General features: G+C 51.0%; 1 protein-coding gene across 3 annotated transcripts in view; it reads left to right on the top strand.

The window, feature by feature from the left end:
* Nucleotides 1–22,614, top strand: part of SENP6 (SUMO specific peptidase 6) — a 213,981-nt gene that overhangs the window by 86,567 nt on the left and 104,800 nt on the right. The window lies entirely within an intron of this gene.

Below are 22,614 nucleotides of genomic sequence, written 5' to 3'. Positions count from 1 at the left end.
TGAAAATCACATGCCATAATACAGAATTATGGCTGCTGTGCAACAGCAACATAACAATCAGCCCCTTTAAATGCAGCTGTCAATTTCGGACTGAAGCATTTAAGTATGTGGTCCCAAGGGCATACTGCTTTGGTCAACCTTCTCCCACGAATTGCCCCACTGACACAGTCATCCTGAAGACTCACGTGGCTATCATGTCAGTACTCCAGTGAAGCCCAGTCACAAGCTGGGCTTCATGGGAGGATGTGATTGTATCTAGATACTGATTGTATCTAGATACTGCAATTTTGACGTATTTGCAGTGCATAGAATAAGCAATCAGATGTAAGGCTCTGTTTCTGTAAGTGGAATAAAAGGAAAAATTATATATAATCTATATATTACAAAACATAACTCATCACCCAAAAATAATATGGAATTTTTTATACTAAATGGCTGTTTATTGTAATAATCTAATCTATTTTATACTATACTTTAAAGGTCCCTTCTATTCCCTCTTGACTATAACTTCTTGATTTATTTATTTTTAATTCAGCGTCACTTAAGATTCCCCAGTGCATGCTGGGATACTCAAATGAAACGTCACCAGGGGGCAGAGATTCGGGTCACTGCCGCAGCCTCTGTCCCCCACCCTGAAAGGCAGCATCATCAGTGAAGTCCATTTCACTTGGCTAGTCTCTGCTCTGAGCATATGTGCCTATTGTTAATTCTGATGTATACACATGATGAGCTCCCTTGTCACTGTGGGATATTCTTTTCAGAAACAGTGTGCTCCCTTGCCGGCTCTCATGAGAAGTGTTCTGCTAGTAGGAGAGCGAATGGTCGGTGTGCAATGTAAAGCGAGAACGTGGTGAGACCAGCTGCTCCCCAATAGTGACTTCTGTTTCGGGAGCAATGCTGGTCTCTGCACGCCGTGTTACATAGGTTGAAAAAAGACCTAGGTTCATCTATTTCAACCTTCCTTCACCAATTGTTCTCTCTTTACTATGTGCACTGAGCTTTTAATTAAAGTATACTAGAAAAGAGATTATGCAATGACAATAAATAGCCACTTAGGATTAAAATCACTATTGGTTTCATACCACCCGTTTAATCACTTACCAATTGAATAAAAAAAAATAGAGAAATAAATTTTATATATATATATATATATATATATATCTCTGAATTGACTTTTGTTTGACCCCCCTCAGCGCATCCCCCTCCCCCCCAAGAAAATGCCATTGAAAAATAAACAAAGCATATGTACCCCAAATTGGTATAGTGTGTAATATGAATGTATAAAAATGTTTTATTTTTTATGTGTTCTGTATGTAAGTGAGCAGATGCTCTAGTCCCCTAGGTGTCGCATCGCCCTGTGGGCGGTTTCATGTTTTCCATGGTATCACGCCCCCATGGATTTACACGAGCAACGTCCCTGTCGTTTTTTGAGTTCCCGCTCGTGCGCACTTACCATTCCTGCAACCTTCTTATCTGGGTGCTTGCTTCTCTGCTTCAGATGCGCACTGCGCATGCTCAGAAGACTCCTGTGGTTCCAGTCATGCGCTGTCTCGGCTTCAGACGCGCTCTGCGCATTACCGGAACTTCAGGAGTCTTCTGAGCATGTGCAGTGCTTGTCTGAAGCCAAGAAGCAAGCACCCAGATAAGAAGGCTGCGGGAATGGTAAGCGTGCACACGCGGGATCTCAAGGAGCGACGGGGACTAGGACGTCTCTCATGTAAATCCATGGATCACGCCCACATTTTTATACATTCATATTACACACTATAACAACACAGAAATGGGTAGGAAGGGGTTACTAGGCCACACATCACCCTGCTCCTAGATTAGAACACATAAAGCGTAGTTAGTCGAATATGTGCTTGTCTTTTTCTTCCACTCCAGAATCTGAAGTGCTTGCACTGGTCTAGTAAAGTTAAGAAACATTGAAATCATAATATTAAAGGAGTTGTCCACTACTTGGGCAACCCCTTCCCATCCCCATGTGTGCTTCCATAAAAATAAAAAATGCCTATGTTCACCTCCACTGCCGGTGCGGTTCCTGCAATGTGTGAACTCAGGTGACATACTCACTACATGCGAGCCCTGCCCCCAATCCGCACCGGCTTCTCTCTCTCCCCACCTTCGACGGTTAAATAACAAGAAGTGAAAGCTGTAGCTGCCGCCTACTTCCTGTTAATTACTTCAGTGTCCGAAGGCAAGGAGAGAGAAGACTGTGCTGATTGGGTGCAGGGCTCGCATGTCATAACGATGTCACGTGATTCCCAGGAACGCGAGTTCCAACATTGCAGGAAACTCGGCAGGAGTGGAAGTGAGTATAGGCGTTTCTATATTTATGGAGGCACACATGGGAAATGAGAAGGGTTGTCCAAAGTAGTGGCCAACTCCTTTAATATGCTTTCAATGTTAGCTGATTGGCCACAGAGCATGCGTGTCATAACAATGTCCCGTGAGTTCCGATATTGCAGGAACCACTCCGGCAGTGGAGGCGAATATAGGCATTTTTTATTTTTATGGAGGCGTACATAGGGATGAGAAAGAGTTGTCTAAGTAGTGGAAAACCCCTATAAAGGGAATCTCACGAGATTTTTCTACCCCATCTGAGAGCAGCCCTGTAAGTGAAACATTGCTGGAATCAGGATCTCTGCCTCTACATTATGCTGCTCTCAGATTAGGTGGCAAAAACCTGGTGACAGATTCTCTGTAAAGGTGTTTTCCTTATTAGATACTTTTATTTTACACCAGGGAATAAAGTAATATATCCTCCTCCAATATCTGCATCAGGTCTCCCAAGGGTCGTGTGACATTGGCAGCGGTGCTCATTTGGGTAACAATCAGTGTCCGCTAATGGCCAACCGTTCTTATACTATCTATGGACGTGCTAGATTTGTTTGAAAAAAGTGTGTGTCAAGCAGCCCATTAGTGGCCACTGATTGTTATACCCTATGAGCACTGCAGCCAGTCAGTGGCCACCGATGGTCTGCTTTAGCGGCATCACATAACAATATCACACAAGCCCTGGGAGGCCCGGCATACTTGGATCTGTACCTATGCGGGAGGTATCTGGTAACTTATTTTAATTTGGGGAATGTAGTGTTTCTGAAGGAGTTGTCCATGTAGTGGACAACCCCTTTAATAGAAAGCTCTTGCGATATGTAATGCAACTTTTTCTTGGCACGCTTGGCTGCTAAACATTGGTTTAAATGTATTGGTTTGGCTATCACTTCACATCATACAGAGTTGTCAGCAAAGTTTTAGATCACGTGGGGTCATTATTATAAGACTAAGGTCACACGACAGTATAAAAATTCTTTCTTTGTCGCTCCATTGGGAGACCCAGACAATTGGGTGTATAGCTTCTGCCTCTGGAGGCCACACAAAGTATTACACTTTTAAAAAAGTGTAACCCCTCCCCTCTGCCTATACACCCTCCCGTGGACCACGGGCTCCTCAGTTTTATGCTTTGTGTGGAAGGAGGCACACATCCACTCATGCATTCTCATACATAGTTATGGCGGATGGAAGAAAAGAGGACCTCTATGGGGTCCCCGGCATGCTCCCTTCTCACCCCACTATGTCGGCGGTGTTGTTAAGGTTGAGGTACACATTGCGGGTACAGAGGCTGGAGCCACATGCCGTCTCCTTCACCATCCCTTATGCGGCTCTGGGAGAAGTGGGAGCCTGAACGGTCATCCACGTGCTGGGACCGTGCTCCATCCGCAGCCCCTGGTGGAACCTGCCGGACCGGAGCTTCGTCACCCCCAAGGACCGGGCCCTGCAACTTTAAGGTACTCTGTGTCCCCATGTGGGGACTGTACAGGGAGCCTTCTCCCCGGTAGCCCCGCGGTAGTTCCGTCCGTTGTTTTTTCGGCGGACTTCCGCGCCCACCGCGCCTGCTTGTCGGGCACGGCCTTAAGTTTAGTCCCCGGCTTTGCCGCGGCCTAGTCGCGAAAAATCCTGCCCCCGGGCCTGCCTGTCAGGGGTAAGGGCGGGATTACCGACATCACGTCGGCTTTGAGGGCTGGAGCATCTTTGCATGTTCCTCCCCCCCCTCATTGACCACTATGGGACCTCCAGATTCCCGCTTTTTGCCGGCGCCGCCCACGGCTCCACGCCCCCACTGAGAGCTCCGGCAGCCATTTTGGCATTCTGCCGGTGTATGCTACTCAGCTGCAATTTCTACAGCTCCGGGGGATCCACGACAGGGAATCTGGAGGACACACCGTTCGTTAGCCCGGCATGCTCCCTTCTCACTCCGCTAGGTCGGCGGTGTTGTTAAGGTTGTTGTACCCATTGCGGGTACAGAGGCTGGAGCCACATGCCGTCTCCTTCACCATCCCTTATGCGGCTCTGGGAGAAGTGGGAGCCTAAACGGTCATCCACGTGCTGGGACCGTGCTCCATCCGCAGCCCCTGGTGGAACCTGCCGGACCAGAGCTTCTTCACCCCAGGGACCGGGCCCTACAACTTTTACGGTACTCTGTGTCCCCATGTGGGGACTGTACAGGGAGCCTTCTCCCCGGTAGCCCCGCGGTAGTTCTGTTCGTTGTTTTTTCGGCGGACTTCCGCGCCCACCGTGCCTGCTTGTCGGGCACGGTCTTAAATTTAGTCCCCGGCTTTGCCGCGGCCTAGTCGCGAAAAATCCCGCCCGCGGGCCTGCCTGTCAGGGGTAAGGGTGGGATTACCGACATGACGTCGGCTTTGAGGGCTGGAGCTTCTTTGCATATCTCCTCCCCCCTCATTGACCACTTTGGGGCCTCCAGATTCCCGCTTTCTGCCGGCGCCGCCCGCGGCTCTACGCCCCCCCCTGAGAGCTCCGGCGGCCATTTTTGGCATTCTGCCGGTGTGTGCTACTCAGCTGACAAAGCTCTACAGCTCCGGAGGATCCATGACAGGGAATCTGGAGGACACACCGTTCGTTATCGGTTGGTAAAACACACCGGTCACCCGGTGCTGGTCCCCCTAGGGTGCCGGGATATATATATATATATATTTTCGGAAAGGCTGTATACCCTTTTCCCATATACCCTCAGTGGTCACTCTCCTAAGAGACACCGATTGCTTACAGCATGTCGTCCACAAGGAGCAAAGCCCCTAAGGCACAGATTTTTTTCTCGGCCTGTACCTCTTGTAGGGCTATGTTGCCTGCGGGATCCACCTACCCTCACTGTGATCAATGCACGACTCCTGCCACGCTTGCTCAACCGGAGCCTCGGGCACTTGTGGGCCCGTCGGGTCATGTAGATCCCCCTGCTCCCCCTGAGCAGTCAGCAGGGACAGAGAATCCATTGCACAGTCTACAGACAAATGGTCATCTAAGCTACTTGAGTCATTACAGTCCAGACCGGGCCCTTCACTGGCCCCGGCCCCTGTTCGTTTGTCTCCTCCAGGCCCTTCTCGGTCCGCGCCGCATGGCGCTCCCAGGATTCGCAGCCCCAGGCCGGCTAAGCGGCCTCGCTGGGACTCTTCCCTGGCCTCCTCACGCTGCTCTGGATCCCAGCTTGAGGACTCTCAGGAAGACGAGGCGGACGTGGGAGCTCAGGGCTCTGACCCTGACTTCACCCTTAACCTTGATGCCCCTGAAGGGGACGCCTTAGTAATGATCTTACAATTGATCACTCTAACTTCAGGGACACTGTCCAGAAGCCCAGAGCGGTTCCGGACAAGCGCTTTGCTAATCGGCACACTGACACGCGTTATCCCTTTCCGCCTGAAGTCGTTAAGGGCTGGGCACACTCCCCCAAGGTGGATCCTCCAGTCTCTAGATTGGCCGCTAGGTCCGTTGTGTCTGTTGCCAATGGCTCATCCCTGAAGGATGCCACTGACAGACAGATAGAGCTCTTGGGAAGTTCTATTCATGAGGCTACGGGCGCGTCTTTCGTCCCGGCCTTTGCGGCCGTGTGGGCTCTCCAAGCAAATCCCAGTCCAATCCTAAGACATCTCAGCAGAGGAAGATCCAATCGAGGTTTCGGTCCTTTCGTCCCTCCACCAAGACCCAATCCTCCTCGTCCAACTGGCCGGAGAAAGGCCAGAGTAACTCCTATGCGTGGCGGTCCAAGTCACGCCCCCAAAAGGCCGCGGGAGGCACTGCTTCTATGACGGCCTCCACATGACTCTCGTCCTCATCCAGCCACATCCTCGGTCGGTGGCAGGCTCTCTCGCTTTGGCGGCGCCTGGTGGCCATACGTTCAAGACCGTTGGGTGAGAGACATTCTGTCTCATGGTTACAGTATAGAGTTCAGCTCTCGACCTGCGGCTCGTTTCTCCACCACAGGGCTCAAGGAACCTGGACTCCAATAGAATCATCCCTTCAGATCAATATCCTGGAGATACTGGAGATAAGGGCAGTATATCTAGCCCTATTGGCTTTCCGTCAGTGGCTGGAGGGCAGGCAGATCCGAATCCAGTCGGACACCGCCACTGCCGTCGCCTACATCAACCACCAAGGCGGCACTCGCAGTCGTCAAGCCTTCCAGGAATTCCGTCGGATTCTGCAGTGGGGGGAAAACACAGACTCCACCATCTCCGCAGTTCACATCCTAGGCGTAGAAAACTGGGAAGCAGATTTTCTCAGTCGTCAGGGCATGGACGCGGGGGAATGGTCTTTTCACCCAGACGTGTTTCGAGAGATCTGCCGCCGCTGGGGAACGCCGGACGTTGATCTCATGGCGTCACGGCACAACAACAAGGTCCCGGCCTTCATGGCACGGTCTCAGGATCACAGAGCTCTGGCCGCGGACGCTTTGGTCCAGGATTGGTCGCAGTCTCGACTGCCATATGTGTTTCCCACTCTGGCGCTGCTGCCCAGGGTACTACGCAAAATCCGGTCAGACTGCCGTCGCGCCATTCTCGTCGCTCCAGACTGGCCGAGGCGGTCGTGGTATCCGGATCTGTGGCATCTCACGGTGGGTCGACCGTGGGCACTTCCAGACCGCCCAGACTTGCTGTCCCAAGGCCCGTTTTTCCATCTGAATTCTGTGGCCCTCAACCTGACTGTGTGGCCATTGAGTCCTGGCTCCTAGCGAATTCAGGATTATCTCAGGATGTAATTACCACCATGAGACAAGCCAGGAAACCAACGTCCACCAAGATCTATCACTGGACTTGGCAAATCTTCTTATCCTGGTGCTCTGATAACGGTTTTTATCCATGGCCGTTTGCCTTACCCACATTTCTTTCATTCCTACAATTTGGAATCGATATGGGTTTGTCCCTCGGCGCTCTCAAGGGCCAAGTGTCGGCGCTCTCCATGTTTTTTCAAACGCGACTAGCCAGACTTCCGCAGGTCCGCACGTTCCTGCAGGGGGTTTGCCACATGGTCCCACCTTACAAACGTCCGTTGGAACCTTGGGATCTTAACAGGGTCCTGACGGCTCTTCAAAAGCCGCCTTTTGAGCCGTTGCGGGGTGTCTCTCGCTCCCGTCTTTCTCAGAAGGTGGCCTTCCTGGTTGCAGTCACATCACTTTGGAGAGTATCTGAGCTTGCAGCCCTGTCATGCAAATCTCCTTTCCTGGTTTTCCACTAAGATAAGGTGGTTCTGCGTCCTGTCCCGGGATTCCTCCATAAGGTGGTATCCCCTTTTCATCTAAATCAGGATATCTCCTTGCCTTCCTTTTGCCCTAATCCAATTCGCCAGTGTGAGAAGGATTTGCACTCTTTGGATCTAGTGAGAGCACTCCGGATCTACGTGTCTCGCACGGCGCCCCTGCGCCGTTCAGAAGCGCTCTTTGTCCTTGTCGCTGGCCAGCGTAAGGGCTCTCAGGCCTCCAAGTCCACCTTGGCTAGGTGGATCAAGGAACCGATTCTCGAGGCCTACCGTACTTCGGGGCTTCCGCCCCCTTCAGGGTTGAAAGCCCATTCTACCAGAGCCGTAGGTGCGTCCTGGGCATTGCGGCATCGGGCGACGGCTCAGCAAGTGTGTCAGGCGGCTACGTGGTCTAGTCTGCACACTTTCACGAAGCACTATCAAGTGCATACCTATGCTTCGGCAGACGCCAGTCTAGGTAGGCGAGTCCTCCAGGCGGCGGTTGCCCACCTGTAAGAGGGGGCCGTTTCCGGCTCTTTCTATTGGGGTATTGGTTTACCCACCCAATGACTGCTCTTGGACGTCCCAATTGTCTGGGTCTCCCAATGGAGCGACAAAGAAAAGGGGAATTTTGTTTACTTATCGTAAATTCCATTTCTTCTAGCTCCTATTGGGAGACCCAGCACCCGCCCCTGTTCTCTTCGGGCTGGTTGTTCTTTTATGTACATATGTTGTTAATGTTGATTTTTTCTTTTGGTTCATGGTCTTCAGTTCTCCGAACATCCTTCGGATTGAATTTGCTCTAGACCATTTATAAGTTTTCTCCTTCCTGCTTTTGCACCAAACTGAGGAGCCCGTGGTCCACGGGAGGGTGTATAGGCAGAGGGGAGGGGTTACACTTTTTTAAAAGTGTAATACTTTGTGTGGCCTCCAGAGGCAGAAGCTATACACCCAATTGTCTGGGTCTCCCAATAGGAGCTAGAAGAAAAGGAATTTACGGTAAGTAAACAAAATTCCCCTTTGTACTTTTCATCGGAAAAGTGGGATGATTTTTTTTTCTCTCCCCCCCACTTGACACCATTTGTTTTATCATGTAAGGTTTTGAAAAGCGGGGAAAAAATTCTTAAGTGCATTGAAATTGCAAAAAAAAGTTCATATTTTTTAAAGTTTTTTTTTTTTTATTACTGTTTTTAATAGTATTGTCTGATAGTTTGTGCTATACGTAGCATAGCATCAGCATGTATGTATCAGTAAAAATCGGATGCCATACCGTGGCATATGTTTGGTTTTTTTTTTGGTTTTTTTGTTTTTTTTTCCTCACACCCATTCGATTTCGGAGTATAATTGCAGCATGCTGCAATGTTTTTCAGTTTCTTGTCATAGGAAAATTGAACTAGATGGACCTAGGTCTTTTTTCAACCTATGTAACTATGTAATCAGTCATCTGCACTGCCACATTGAATAACATTGGTCTAAGTACTAGCCGATAAAAAAAAAAAATCGGATAGCACTCATTCGATTTATACAGTGGTATGAGCGAGCCCTAATGAAGAAGGGTTGGTGCTGCTTCCAGGCGTGACTGGTAATCCACTGTGCTGGTATGTGGTTTTCTTAAGTCCTTGTATTTTTTTTTTATTTATTTTATTTCTATGTCCAGCTGGGAATTGGCAGAACTTTTGTCTTGCTACTGACATTTGACATCAAGATAAGGTTAGAACAGGATAGAATCTTTATTACACTAATCAGTTATTTCATCACTTTTAATTCAAAGTTAGATAAAATATATACATGCACATTTACACACAAGCAGAGATACACACACAGAGTGGATATTAACCCCTTCACGACCGCGGGCAGTAAAGTTACGTCCTATTTTAACGGGACTTAACGACCAGGGACGTAACTTTACTGCCTAAAGTTCATTTGATTGCCGTGGCCATAGCAACGGCTTTCAAATGATGTCCCCTGCTGTTACTTACAGCAGGGGACCTTTGCTTGACCCCAGGGGGGGTGGCATCGCCACCCCACATAGACGATCGATGTGATTGGTTGTTCAAATCTGAACCGCCAACCACATCATTCGCACCGATTTTGGCAAAAATAATGCCTGAATTAGTGCGATACTGTGAGATCCGGCTATGAGGTGCTGTAGCAGCTACAGCAGATCATAGATGGATCTCAAACATGTCGCCCCCAGCCCCTGCAGCACTGATTAAAGCGATTGTGCTATGACGCACAATCGCTCCAATCAGTGTGCAGTGGGGCGGTCTGATCTGCAGGTGGCCACCCTCCCTAGGTCTGTGCTGGTCTGGGAAGCCCTCCCCCAACTTGTCTTCAGCGTGCACTGGTTGGTACTTGTGGTACCACGCCACTGATGTCACCACTCCAGCTCCTGCTCCACGTGAGTATTCCGCTCCCCTTGCAGCCCGTGCGCGTTCCCGCGATGGCCCCTGCGCGCCCCCGTTATGGCCCCTGCCCGTGCCCGCCGCGATCTGCCCCCGACATCCCGATCTGCTCCCCGTGCGATCTGCCTGCCTCCTCTGTGATCTCTATCCTGCTTCCTTTCTTCTGCCTTTTGCTTCTCAGCTATCCCCCTCTGCTCTTCCCCCCTCCCCATCTGCTCACCCCTCTCTCCATCTGCTCTCTTCCTCCCCCTCTGGTCTTTCCTCGACGTCCATTTACCTGCCTTCACCGGGTCGTCCGAGGTCTTCACTGGCCCGATCACATCTGCCTCCATCGCTGGGTCCTTCTTCCTGGGTCTTCTGCTGATCTGTCCAACGTCCTGTCTGCTGCTCCTGTACAGCTGTCTATCTCGCTTGCCTTCTGTTCCTCCTGCAGTTCTTCTGGTAAGTGATCCTCCTGCTAATCCTCTGGGTACAGTGAGTATAACTTTTTTTTTTTTCCTGTATCCCCTGTACATTTTTACACCTAATCCGTCCTTGCGTCCCGCCGAGTGCTGATCAGGGATGCACATAATGGATCTGCATCATTGCTCAACTTTTGGCGTGACTTTTTTTTTTTTTTCCGTATCCCCGACGCTTTTTATATCTCATCCGAACGTGCGTCCTGCAGCGGCCAATCAGTGCACCGCGTCTCTGCGTTTGAAAAGTCAAATGGCGTTCCTTCTCTTCTGAGCCCCGCCATGCACCCAAACAATTTATTTCCACCACATATGAGGTATCTGCGTACTCAGGAAAAATTGCACAATACGTTTTATGGTGCATTTTTTCCTGATACCGTTGTAAAAAAAAAATAGCTCAATAGAAAAGCAATCCTGCCGCAACGGCAAAAGCAGTACAGCCCAAATCCTGATTAGAATACCAGTTAAAGCAAGGATTTAAAATTAAAATTTTAACTTTTAATATCAATAGTCTAAAAACATGATATAACAAAGTGCAGTGCATGTATAAATAATAATCAGAAAGATCTCACCCAGTACTTCTCCTGAGGAGATCAGATACCACCGGAAAGATCCAAGGCAGAAGCAGGCCAAACCAGACCTAATGGGAGGGGGGGGACGACCAGTATCCAAGTTCCCTACCCCTGTCGTGCCCTGCAGAAGTTGCTTCCGCCCTTCCCAGGGCAGCACCCAAGTCAGGAATGCTAGCCCTGATGACAAACACACCCTCCCAACGAGTTTCCCTCTCTGTATAATAAGAGAGTTCATCAGGGGAGAAAATCTTCAAGTAAAGCCTGCAATGGCAGGACAGTACTACACAATGTACGTTGGTGGTACAAATGTGTATACACACAATGCACGTTAGTGGTGCAAATGTGTATGCTAGTAAAAAAAAAAAAAAAAAAATTTTCACGATTTAACGTTATCAACTTCTGTGGAGCTCCTGGGGGTACAAGGGGCTCACCAAACATCTAGATAAATGCCTTGAGGGGTCTAGTTCCAAAATGGGGTAATTTGTGGGGGAGCTCCACTGTTTAGGCACCTCAGGGGATCTCCAAACGTGACATAGCGTCAGCTAATGATTCCAACCAATTTTGCTGTCAAATGGCGTTCCTTCTCTTCCGAACCCCGCTGTGCGCCCAAACAATTACTTTCCACCACATGTGAGCTATCTGCGTACTCAGGAGAATTTGCACAATACGTTTTATAGTACATTTTTTCCTGATACCCTTGTGAAAAAAAGCTACCTGGTTCAAGTAACAGTTTTGTGGTGAAAAAAAAATAATTGTATTCATGGCTCAACATTATCAACTTCTGTGGAGCCCCTTGGGGCTCGCTAAACATCTAGATTCCTTGAGGGGTCTAGTTTCCAAAATGGGGTCACTTGTGGGGGAGCTCCATTGTTTAGGCACCTCAGGGGGTCTTCAAACCCAACATGGCGTCCGCTAATGAGTGCAGCTAATTTTGCGTTCAAAAATTCAAATGGTGCTCCTTCCCTTTCGACCTCTGCCGTGCGCCCAAACAATTGATTTTACCACATATGGGGTATCAGCGGACTCAGGAGAAAATGCACAATAAATTGTAGGGTGCACTTTCTCTTTTCTCCCTTGTGAAAATGAAAATTTTATGGCTAAAGTAACATTTTTGTGTTAAAAAGTAAAATTTTCAATTTTTCCTTCCACATTGCTTTGGTTCCTGTGAAGCACCTAAAGGGTTAATAAACTTCTTGGATGTGGTTTTGAGCAGTGTGAGGGGTGCAGTTTTTAGAATGGGGTCACTTTTGGGTATTTTCCATCACCTCGGCCTCTCAAAGTCACTTCAAATGTGATGTGGTACCTAAAAAAAATGGTTTTGTAAATTTTGTTGGAAAAATGAGAAATTGCTGATAAACTTTGACCCCTTCTAACTTTCTAACGAAAAAAAATTTAGTTTCGAAAATTGTGCTGATGTAAAGTAGACATGTGGGAAATGTTATTTAGTAACTATTTTGTGTGACATATCTCTCAGATTTATGGGCATAAATTTTCGAAGTTTGAAAATGGCAAAATTTTTAGTTGATGTTTTATTAAATTGCTATCCCTGTTTCTTTGTCGCTCCATTGGGAGACCCAGACAATTGGGTGTATAGCTTCTGCCTCCGGAGGCCACACAAAGTATTACACTTTAAAAAGTGTAACCCCTCCCCTCTGCCTATACACCCTCCCGTGCTTCACGGGCTCCTCAGTTTTATGCTTTGTGTGGAAGGAGGCACACATCCACTCATGAATCTCAGATTAGTTATATCGGTTGGAAGAAAAGTGGGCCCCCACGGGGCCCCCGGCATGTTCCCTTCTCACCCCACTATGTCGGCGGTGCTGTTAAGGTTGAGGTACCCATTGCGGGTATAAAGGCCGGAGCCTCATGCCATCTCCTTCACCATCCCTTAGCGGCTCTGGGAGAAGTGGGATCCTGAGCGGTCATCCATCCACTGGGACCGTGCTCCCTCCGCAGCCCCTGAGGGAATCTGTCGGACAGGAGTTTATTTATCCTCAGGGACCGGGCCCTGCATCACTAAGGTACTGTGTATCCCCATGGGGGATGTGCATGGAGCGCCTTTATCCCGGACGCTGCAGCAGCTGCTTATTTGTGACGGCCGGCGGACTTCCGCGCCGACCACGCCTGTTTGTCGGCCGCGGTCTTAAATTTAGTCCCCGGCTTCAATTGCGGCCTAGTAGCAAAACTCCCGCCCCCGGGCCTGTCTATCAGGGGTAAGGGCGGGACGGCCGGCCTGACGTCGGCTGTGAGGGCCGGAGCATCCTGTATGTTTCCTCCCCCCTCACTGATCACTGTGGGGACTCCAGATTCCCGCACTTTTTTCTAACGCCGCCCACGGCTCCCTCCTCCCCTGAGATCTCCGGCAGCCATTTCTTTGGCATTCTGCCTGTGAAGGATTTCCTGGAAAAAGCTCTGCAACGCTGGGAGACCTAAGGCAGGGAATCTGGAGGACACACACTCCGCTTTTTAGCGGTCGGTAAGCCACACCGGTCACCCGGTGCTGGTCCCCTTAGGGTGCCGGATTAGATACTATATATATATATATATATATATATATATATATATATATATATATATATATATATATATATATATATATATATATATATATATATATATATATATATATTTATATATTTCTGTTCGGTCGGGCTGTATACCCTTCCCATATACCCTCAGTGATCACTCTCCTAGGAGACAACAGCATGTCGTCCACAAGGAGCAAGGGTGCCAAGGCACAGGGTTATTTTGCGACCTGTACCTCTTGTGCGGCTAAGTTACCTGCGGGTTCCAACCCTCACTGTGAGCAATGCTCAACCCCTGTTTTGCTTCCTCATCCTGAGCCTCGGTCACTAGTGGGCCCCTCGGCTCAGGTAGAACCCCTTGCTCCCCCTGTTCCAGGCGGCAGGGACAGAGTTTGCAGTTTTTTGCTGAAAAACTCTGAGTCACTCTCACAATCCATGGCTCAGTCTATGGACAAATGGTCTGCCAAGCTGCTTGAAGCTTTACAGTCCAGACCGGTCCTTACACAAGCCCCGGGCCCTGTTGGATCTTCACCTCCAGGCCCCTCTCTGTCCGCGCCGCAGCACGTTCCCAGGGGGGGCCCTAGGTCTCACGTGGAGGACTCCGGCCCGGACCACAGTCCCAGACCGGCTAAGCGGGCCCGCTGGGAATTTTCCCCGACTTCTTCACGCTGCTCGGGTTCCCAGCGTGAGGACTCTCTGGAGGACGAGGCGGACGTCGCAGCTCAGGGCTCTGACACTGACGTTGCTCTCAATCTTGATACACCTGAAGGGGACGCCATAGTAAATGACCTTATCTCGTCCATCAACCAGGTGTTAGATATCTCTCCCCCGCCGCCACCGGTAGAGGAGTCGACTTCTCAGCAGGAGAAACACCAGTTTCGGTTCCCTAAACGTACACGGAGTGCGCTTTTCGATCACTCTAACTTCAGAGATGCTGTCCAGAAGCCCAGAGCGGTTCCGGACAAGCGCTTTACTAAGCGCCTTACTGACACACGTTGCCCCTTCCCCTCTGACGTGGTTAAGGGTTGGGCTCAATGTCCCAAGGTGGATCCCCCAGTCTCTAGATTGGCGGCTAGATCTGTGGTATCGGTTGCAGATGGATCATCGCTAAAGGATGCCACTGACAGGCAGATAGAGCTCCTGGTAAAGTCCATCTATGAAGCCACGGGCGCGTCTTTTGCCCCGGCCTGTGCAGCCGTGTGGGCACTACAAGCTATCTCAGCTTGTCTGACTGAGATTAATGCGGTCACACGTAATTCTGCTCCGCAGGTTGCGTCTCTGACTTCTTCCTACGCCATGAACGCAGTTTTAGACTCTGCTAGCTGTACAGCGGTGGCATCCGCTAACTCTGTGGCAGTCCGCAGGGCCATGTGGCTGCGCGAATGGAAGGCAGACTCGGCTTCCAAGAGGTTCTTTAGCGAGCCGATGCACTTTTTCAGGCGGTGAACGCTCTGAAGACAGAAGGAGTTGTGATCCCTGTTCCCCTCCAGGAACATGGTCGCGGCTTTTACTCCAACTTGTTTGTGGTGCCAAAGAAGGACGGCTCGTTCCGTCCCGTTCTGGACTTCAAACTGCTCAACAGACATGTGAGCACCAGACGGTTTCGGATGGAGTCTCTCCGCTCTGTCATCGCTTCGATGTCACAAGGAGACTTCCTAGCATCAATCGACATCAAGGATGCTTATCTCCATGTGCCGATCGCACCCGAACATCAACGCTTTTTGCGTTTCGCCATCGGGGACGAACACCTTCAGTTCGTGGCATTGCCTTTCGGCCTGGCGACAGCCCCACGGGTGTTCACCAAGGTCATGGCATCTGTTGTGGCGGTCCTACACTCTCAGGGCCACTCGGTGATTCCCTACTTAGACGATCTTCTGGTTAGGGCACCCTCTCAGATGGCGTGTCAAAACAGCCTTTCCGTCGCTCTGGCGACTCTCCAGCAGTTCGGGTGGATCATCAACTTCCCAAAATCTAAGTTGACACCGACCCAATCACTGACGTACCTTGGGATGGAGTTTCATACTCAGTCAGCGGTAGTCATGCTACCGCTGGACAAGCAGCTTTCGCTGCAGGCAGGGGTGCAATCTCTTCTTCAGGGTCAGTCACACCCCTTGAGGCGCCTCATGCACTTCCTGGGGAAGATGGTGGCAGCGATGGAGGCAGTGCCCTTCGCGCAATTCCATCTGCGGCCACTGCAGTGGGACATTCTCCGCAAATGGGACAGGAGGTCGACTTCACTCGACAGTAACGTCTCTCTTTCCCTTGCAACCAAGACGTCACTTCAGTGGTGGCTCCTTCCCAACTCTCTATCGCAGGAAAAATCCTTCCTACCCCCCCACCTGGGCTGTGGTCACGACGAACGCGAGCCTGTCAGGGTGGGGGGCGGTTTTTCTCCATAACAGGGCTCAGGGAACCTGCACTCCGATAGTCATCCCTTCAGATCAATATTCTGGAGATAAGGGCAGTGTATCTAGCCCTATTGGCCTTTCATCGGTGGCTGGAGGGCAGGCAGATCCGGATCCAGTCGGACAACGCCACTGCCGTCGCATACATCAACCACCAAGGCGGCACTCGCAGTCGTCAAGCCTTCCAGGAAGTCCGACGAATTCTGCAGTGGGTGGAAGCCACAGCTTCCACCATCTCCGCAGTTCACATCCCGGGCGTAGAAAACTGGGAAGCAGATTTTCTCAGCCGACAGGGCATGGACGCGGGGGAATGGTCTCTTCACCCAGACGTGTTTCGAGAGATCTGTCGCCGCTGGGGAACGCCGGACGTCGATCTCATGGCGTCATGGCACAACAACAAAGTCCCGGCATTCATGGCCCGGTCTCAAGATCACAGAGCTCTGGCGGCGGACGCATTAGTTCAGGATTGGTCGCAGTTTCGACTGCCCTATGTATTTCCTCCTCTGGCGATGCTGCCCAGAGTGCTGCGCAAGATCAGGTCCGACTGTCGTCGCGCCATTCTCGTCGCCCCAGATTGGCCGAGGCGGTCGTGGTACACGGATCTGTGGCATCTCACGGTGGGTCAACCGTGGGCGCCCCCAGACCGCCCAGACTTGCTGTCTCAAGGGCCGTTTTTCCATCTGAATTCTGCGGCCCTTAACCTGACTGTGTGGCCATTGAGTCCTGGCTCCTAGCGTCCTCAGGGTTATCTCAAGATGTCATTGCCACCATGAGACAGGCCAGGAAACCAATGTCCGCCAAGATCTATCACAGGTCTTGGAGGATCTTCTTATCCTGGTGCTCTGATAAGGGTTTTTTCTCCCTGGCCCTTTGCCTTACCCACTTTTCTTTCATTCCTTCAATCCGGAATGGACAAGGGTTTGTCTCTCGGCTCTCTCAAGGGACAAGTATCGGCGCTATCCGTATTTTTTCAAAAGCGTCTAGCCAGGCTTCCGCAGGTCCGCACGTTCCTGCAGGGAGTTTGCCACATAGTCCCACCTTACAAGCGTCCGCTGGAACCCTGGGATCTTAACAGGGTGCTAACGGCTCTTCAGAAACCACCTTTCGAGCCGCTGCGGGATGTCTCTTTATCACGTCTTTCGCAGAAGGTGGCATATCTAGTGGCAGTTACATCGCTCCGTAGAGTGTCGGAGCTGGCAGCGCTGTCATGCAAAGCCCCCTTCCTGGTTTTTCACCAGGATAAGATGGTTCTGCGTCCGGTCCCGGAATTTCTCTCTAAGGTGGTATCCCCTTTTCATCTCAATCAGGATATCTCCTTACCTTCATTTTGCCCTCATCCAGTTCACCAATGTGAAAAGGATTTGCACTCGTTAGATCTGGTGAGAGCTCTCCGGCTCTACGTGTCTCGCACGGCGCCCCTGCGCCGTTCAGATGCGCTCTTTGTCCTTGTCGCTGGCCAGCGTGAGGGTTCGCAGGCTTCCAAGTCAACCTTAGCTCGGTGGATCAAGGAACCGATTCTTGAAGCCTACCGTTCTTCTGGGCTTCCGCTTCCTTTGGGGCTAAAAGCCCATTCTACCAGAGTCGTGGGTGCGTCCTGGGCATTGCGGCACCGGGCTACGGCTCAGCAGGTGTGTCAGGCAGCTACCTGGTCTAGTCTGCACACTTTCACGAAACACTATCAGGTGCATACCTATGCTTCGGCAGACGCCAGTCTAGGTAGGCGAGTCCTTCAGGCGGCGGTTGCCCACCTGTAAGAAGGGGTCGTTTTCGGCTCTTTTTATCGAGGTATTCTTTTACCCACCCAGGGACTGCTTTTGGACGTCCCAATTGTCTGGGTCTCCCAATGGAGCGACAAAGAAGGGAATTTTGTTTCCTTTTCTTCTAGCTCCTATTGGGAGACCCTGCACCCGCCCCTGTTCCCTTCGGGCTGTTTGTTCTTTTGTGTAACACATGTTGTTCATGTTGAATTGTTCTTTTGGTTCATGGTTCAGTTCTCCGAACATCCTTCGGATTGAATTTACCTTAGACCAATTTATAAGTTTCCTCCTTCCTGCTTTTGCACCAAAACTGAGGAGCCCGTGATGCACGGGAGGGTGTATAGGCAGAGGGGAGGGGTTACACTTTTTAAAGTGTAATACTTTGTGTGGCCTCCGGAGGCAGAAGCTATACACCCAATTGTCTGGGTCTCCCAATAGGAGCTAGAAGAAAAGGAATTTACGGTAAGTAAAGAAAATTCCCTTCTTTAGACACAAAATTAATTCAGCACAATACATACAAAACATACAACACAATTTTTTTATTATTATTAGGCATGCATAGGGTCATTGTCGTGATATGGTCAATTTCCTCTTCAGCTTTTAGCGGAGACCTGAAGGTTTTGTTGCAAAATTGACTGATATATGGAATTTCTTTGACACCTCATTGGGGGACACAGGACCATGGATGTTATGCTGCTTATCCTTAGGAGGACACTAAGTAGATGCAAAGATGTTAGCTCCTCCCCTGCAGTATACACCCCCTGGCCCAGCCAGGCTACTTCAGTTTTAGCTTGGTGTCTATAGGAGGCACATCTCTGCAGACTACCGATTTCCCAAAACCATCAACAGGCGAGAACACGGAGTGTCGCCTCCCCGTACCCCCTCCTGCGACGCTGGATCCTGGGCTGTTACTCACTGGACGACGGTTCTCACAGGTACCGATTTCCAGAGACAAGAGCAGATTAAAAGTTCCTCAGTCCCTCTTGCAGGCTCTGAGTTGATGCACGCTCTGCACCAGCATGACCGGGCAGCAAGCGTCAGACTGCAATCTCCACAGGAGCTCAGGTGAAATCCTTCCGATTTTTCCAGAGCAGATGAAAAACGTTCTCAGTCCCTCTGGCAGGCTCTCAGTTGATACACGCTCTGTGACCGGGCACAGCAGGCGTCAGAATCTCCACACTGGCTCCCTGACAGGAATTGGAGCAAAGGCCACACTGACTGGATTGGACTGATTGCAGACTCCTGCATAGCATTCCACCTGTGGTGGGGGGAGGGGGAGAGCCCCCAGGACTCAGTGCACCCGCAGCTGCGGTACACTTAGGCTATGTGCGCACGTTGCATACTACTACTGCAGAAATTTCTGCAGCGATTTGAACAGCACAGGTGCGCTTCAAATCGCTGCAGAAACAAAAGCCGATTTCATGCGCTCTGCATGTAGCCCCTCCCAGCCCCTGCCATAGACAGAGCAGGGACTTCATGCAGAGCGCACGAAAGAAGTGACATGTCACTTCTTAGAACACGCGCTTCTGGCAGCAGCCGAAGCGCTGCGCTCTAATACGCCACGTGCGCACGTCTCCTGCACAATCTCCATAGATTGTGCTGGGGACGCAGGATGCATGCAGTTACGCTGCGGTGCAGATCGCAGCGTAACTGCATGCAATTACGCAACGTGCGCACATAGCCTTATAGAGGTTTTTTCTGTCCACGATTGTTGTGCAGGGCTGGAGGGGGGAAGGAGAGTCCCTTCCCACCATTTTTTTTTTTTTTTTTTGTTATATTTTCTCATGCCTTCTTGTCGGAGCTAAGCCCCGCCCCCTCCGACACTCGATAAGCCACGCCCCCTCACGAAAGCACGCGTACCTCTCTTCACACAGAAGCCCTGCAGAGCATTGCTCCCTCCTGTTGAGATCAGAGCCATTGGGTGTGTCTTAGAGCTGGCTTCCTCCTTCCCACAGGAAGGCAGGGGGAGGGGTCATCAGTGTTCTGGGTGAGTTATATCCTCACCTGCACATTAGCGCTGCAGAGCATTGCTCCCTCATTACAATCAGAAGTTTGAGGCTCATCAGCCAGAGGCTGCAGTCACATGTTTTATGCCCTGCACAACTACAGCAGCAACTATAAGACTTTTAATGTATCCTGCCACGCTGAGCTACTAGGGGATGATAGCACCTCTTCCTTCTGTGAGTCTGGTGCCCCTGTAGCTCCCCCACCACCACCACCACAAGCGCCACAGCAACCGCTGCCAGCCCAGAGCTTACGGCTCCTAGTCCCCCGGAATGGGCACAGTTCCCAGAACCTGGTGCTGGCTATGCAACATCGTCCTTGCACCCCTCGGGGCCCCTGGACAGAACGCAGCCTGATGACACCTCTATAGAGGGTCCTTCTGATAAGAATCAGCCCTCTGCTTCACCGGTTGCAGATCAGAAAAAGGGCATGACCCCCATGGTTCTCCCTCTGCGGTACACATATGGGGTTCTCCCACATGTTGCGCGGTCTCTGAGGAGCCGGAGGAAGGGGAATGATGTTTGTACCGGGATGATTCCTTGGTTTCAACCTCCCCGAGCGATCAAGCTGCGATGGACTCCCTTATTGCAGCAATCAACCAAAACTCTGCATGTGGAATATCTCCCATCCACTACTACTGACCCTGCGGTCTCCTTTTAAAAGGGTGAAGAAACCTTAAAAAAAAAAAAAAAAAGTTTTTGACGCCGCTTCGGTATCAGTAAACTCATGGAGTCCCGGTACGCCTTTGGCTTAGCTGTCTCTAAGGGCTGGGCCGATCTGGCCTCGGTGGACCCTCACCCGACTTCCGCCTGCCTGAAGGACCCTTCTGTCTTTTACTTGATGGATCCTCCTTCAAGGACCCGACAGACAGACAAGTGGAGCAGCTCGATTGCTCCGCCTTGAGGCTGCGGGTCCCTCTCCCCTTCCGTGTGGGTCGCACAGGCACCAGGACTACCAGTTTCCCTCAGACCCTCAGAGATGTAACAGTTCACATTGCTGTGGCTACAGAGTACCTCATGCAGGCCTCCCTCAACGCTGCTACCTGCGCAGTTATTGCCGCCTCAAATACCATAGCCATCCGTAAGGCCCTCTGGTTCCGATAATGGAGAGCGGACTCGGTCTCTAAGAAGCCTCTCACAGTACTCCTTTCCAGACCGATGGTTTGCCGATCGTCTGGACAGGCTCTTTTTTTTTTTTTTTTTTTGTCTGAAGCCACGGGAGGAAAAGAGTACCACCCTCCCCCCAACTCTAGCCCAGGATGTTTTTTACTAGACACGCAGGGCCCGACCTTCTCAGCCCTCCTCGAGTCCACCTCGTCCTGGCAGTCTAGACAAAGACTGAGGAGTCTCGTCGTCCTCCACCTGGGCTGCCGCCTCAGACCACAAATGGGTGCGATACCTTGTGTCTTTTGATTAACACATTGAATTCCGGAACCGATCCCCTGGTCAGTCTTTTCTCTCAAACCCCCCCAAAGGCTCCAAAACACCGCGAGGCAGCCTCCTCAGCGATCCACTCCCTCCAAACGGCGGGGGTGATGGTATCTGTTCCGGACGGCGAGAGGTTCAAGGCCTTCTATTCCAACCTCTCGTGGTCCCCAAAAAAGGACGGGTCAGTTCGACCCATCCTAGACCTCTAACACCTGAGCAAACGTGCACGTAAGGAGATTAAGAATGGAATTCCTAGGGTCCATTTTTACCTTTTATGGTCGAAGGAGAATTCCTTGCCTCCCTAGCCATCAGGGACGCGTACTTGCACATACCCATCGCTCCAGCTCACCAAAAGTCCCTCTGCTTCGCTGTTCAGGACTTCTTTTTTTCATTTATGGCCCTTCCCTCGGCTCTGCCAGAGCACCAAGGGTCTTAACAAAGGTCATGGCGGCCACCATGAGTGCCCTTCACGCCAGGAGAGTGGCTGTTCTGCCTTGTTTGGATGACCTCCTCATCAAGGGCTCAACCAGCGTGCAGATCTCTGTGGGCACCCTATCCCGCTTAGGGCGGCTTCTGACTCCAGTCAAATCATCCCCGGTCCCGTCCAAATCTGTCACCTCCCTGGGCATGACCCTGGACACCCTTCGGGGCTTGATATTTCTCCCTCAAGACAAGGCGACCGTTCTACAACAAGAGGTACACTGCCTTCTACATACTCCTCTCGCTCCATACGACTCAGTATGAGTGCTAGGTAGGATAGCGGCGGCTATAGAGGCAGTGCTGCTCGCTTAGACACACCACCGCCCACTGCAGCTTGCGCTTCTAGCTGCCTGGGACAAGAGACCCTTTTCCTTGGACAAACTTTTCACCTGACACCTTCAGTCAGGTATGCGCTTTGCTGGTGGCTTCAGTCCTCTTCCATATCGAGAGGGAGTTTTTTCTTCCCCAAGTGGACTGGCTACTCCTGACCACGGACGCCAGCCTCTTAGTCTGGGGAGCAGCGCACTGGCTCCACACTGCTTGGGGACGTTGGACGCCCCAGGAGTCTTCCCTTCCCAGAAATCATCTTGAAAATCAGCGCAATCTTTCTCGCGCTCAGGTCATTCCCCCCCTTCTGCTAGCAGGTCGTTTGATTCGGGTCCAATTGGACAATGCAACAGCTGTGGCCTAGGTCAATCGGCAGGGAGGTACCAGCAGCAAGACAGCTTATCTCGAGGTCCTCAGGAGCCTCACCTGGGCCAAATCGACGGGGGCCTGTGTTTTCAGCGTTACACATACCGGGAGTAGAGAACTGGGCGTCGGACGTTCTAAGTCGCCAAGGCCTGGCCGCCGGAGAGTGGTTTCTCCACCCAGAAGTGTTCCCAAACATCTGCACTCGCTGGGGTACACCAGACGTAGATCTAATGGCCTCAAGGTTGAACGCAAAGGTACCCGCGTTCTTAGCCAGGTCACGTGATCCACAGTCCATCGGCGCGGATGCTCTAGTCTCCTAAAGTCACTTCCGTCTACCTTACATGTTTTTCGCCTCTGCCCCTGCTGC

Source organism: Anomaloglossus baeobatrachus, chromosome 3 (genome assembly GCF_048569485.1).
Source record: "Anomaloglossus baeobatrachus isolate aAnoBae1 chromosome 3, aAnoBae1.hap1, whole genome shotgun sequence".
In the NCBI taxonomy this organism is placed as follows: Eukaryota; Metazoa; Chordata; class Amphibia; order Anura; family Aromobatidae; genus Anomaloglossus; species Anomaloglossus baeobatrachus.
Note: the sequence above shows the minus strand (reverse complement) of the source record. Positions and strands in the feature narration are given on the sequence as shown.